We start from the raw sequence: 2,354 nt of genomic DNA, 5'->3' as shown, positions 1-2,354 counted from the left end.
TCATAGGACCAGGATTGAGTTCAACATCTCCAGATAAGAGGAGGAGAAGTAAAACCAAATAGTAGATCAGGTCAGAGCTACTGCCAATTGTAGATCTAGATCTAGCTATAAACAAGACTAATGACTGGAGGCCTAGGCAGATCTTCACAGTAATAGGAATTATACCTATTGTAAATACATGCACAGTATGATTATTATAAATTATGTAGTAGCTAGCTTGTTTACCAGATGGAGGAAAAAGAATGAGCTTGATACTTAATAATAATAAAAAAAGAGAAACAATAAAAGATAGAGCTGCTAGCTGTTTGGGTGTCTTCTCTCCTGATATAGTACTGTGGCCTGACTTGCTGTTTATAGCATCTTTGAATGAGTGAAAGTTGTGGCCATCAGCTGGTCTACTGGAGGCAGCTTGGCAGCAGTTCCATAATCCAATACTCACTCTCCATTGAGTGACATCAACCATCTTGTATGTACTATGGTATTTATGGAGGACAATGAGAGAATTAGGTAACTTAAGGTGTAACTATTTCAGTTACATGTATGACTTACATGCACCACAATAAAGATAGCAGGACTTTAAAAGAGAAGAGCCTTCTAGCCCTGCAAATTTCAAATACAGCAACAAGTCTTTTCCACTGTAAATTGAAATGAACAATGTAACTATACCTCTATAAAGGATGGGTGTATCAGTGTATAGCTACTGAAAGATACTAAAAAAAACACTGAATATCATTATAATATCTTATTACTCAGAGGGGTGGAATAATTGGTAGAATGGGGTGCTGATCAGCCTGGTGGTCTGATCCTGGTCTAGTCTGATCCCAGAGGGGTGGATTCCTGGTCTGATCATTATACACTTTTAGACTGATCTACCAAAGATAATATTTTTCTATAGTTTTAATTAATACAATAGTCTGTCTTTGTCGTCAACAACATTATGTCTTTATTAAACTGATATAAACAGTCACATTATTTATATCTACGTGTCTGCATGTTATAATTTATAGTCTTGTGTGGCTAGCAGAGGGTGGGTCTAGCCATGCACCCATCTCAGCATAGATATTATGATCTCAGCTACTATGAGAAACTTAGACACTTGATCTCCCTAGCTAATTATCACTCTTGGCAGTATGACAATCACATGTAAATGCATGTCGTGTACTAAGCTTTAAATTACTAGAAGTAATGTAGAACATTAAAGGGGCGAGCCTAAACAACCCATTATAGGTTAATTGTGTGCTGTGCTCTCCCTATTTATTCTAATAAACAATTTCTAGCAACAATAGTTTATTTGCGTCTAACAATTAACAGGCTGGCACTCACACAAAAATTAATTGCTTTTATTATCAAAGATTATCAATAATTTGCTGTTTAATAGTACTTCTTGTGTTCAGTGCAGTGCAAAATAAAAGGCTTTGTCTTTCTTTACTACCAGTGGGTGATATGATCAGAATAAAGCAGTGAGCATAATGTGAAGAGGGAACCACCCAATTATATAAAGCTTGAAAATGAATCATGCTTAGCTGTGCATTGACTATGAAGCTTTCATGTTTGATATACATGTACATTACATGTAGAGGAGCCAATAAGGCAATTCAAACTAAATTACTTGTTTTACGGTTTTTTTTTCTCTAAAATAGAGCAGGCCGGTCGGAATAAATTAAAATATAAACAATGAAATTAATTAACTACTCATTAATTAACTTTAATAATTGTTAGTTAACCACAACTTTTTAAAACAAACTATCAAAATACTCTAGCAACTTCTGTGAGTGTAGGCTTATTTAACATGAATGGCTGCTCTAACAAGTCCCAAACAGTAGATGCCACAGAGGTTTGACATACAGTGGAAGGTAAGATAGAGGAGCTTGCTCTTTTAACAGTAACAAATACATTTAGCGCCATTTTGAATCTAGCCACACCCACCACGTGGTACTGCGCATGCGCATTAGAAAATTTAAATTTATTTTGATTTTCCAAAAATTGGAGTCGGTCGGATCCGTAAACCAAGTAATTTTATTGGAACTGCCTAAATACATAAAAAATTTATAGAATAAAATAGGTAAGAAGGACTCTGAATATGATAAGAGTACATGTTTTGTATTAACTATAATATGCTTTTGCCTGTACGCATAAGAGGAAGTGAGCAAACTGTGGGGAGAATAGTAATGGAGCACATGATCAGTTGTGGTAATCTAGGAGTATTGCCGTTTATGATTATACACTATAATTCTAAGAATTTGCAAAAACAACTATATACTGTATCAATGAATTATTTATACAGAGTTGTGTATTAATCTATGAGACATTTAATACGGTAACTTAATGTCATTTTTTTATGTAACAGAGTGCAT

At 34.6% G+C, this 2,354-nt stretch overlaps 1 long non-coding RNA gene across 1 annotated transcript; it reads right to left on the bottom strand.

The window, feature by feature from the left end:
- Positions 1-220: 220 nt before the first annotated feature.
- LOC109582312 (uncharacterized) lies at positions 221-1,525 on the bottom strand. The gene is made up of 2 exons (XR_002185024.1): positions 550-1,525; positions 221-473 (listed from the first exon to the last, which is right to left on the bottom strand). It is a non-coding gene; the product is annotated as an uncharacterized LOC109582312 (long non-coding RNA).
- Positions 1,526-2,354: the final 829 nt, after the last annotated feature.

This window comes from Amphimedon queenslandica, unplaced genomic scaffold, assembly GCF_000090795.2.
Source record: "Amphimedon queenslandica unplaced genomic scaffold, v1.1 AMPQUscaffold_13391, whole genome shotgun sequence".
Taxonomy (NCBI): domain Eukaryota; kingdom Metazoa; phylum Porifera; class Demospongiae; order Haplosclerida; family Niphatidae; genus Amphimedon; species Amphimedon queenslandica.
Note: the sequence above shows the minus strand (reverse complement) of the source record. Positions and strands in the feature narration are given on the sequence as shown.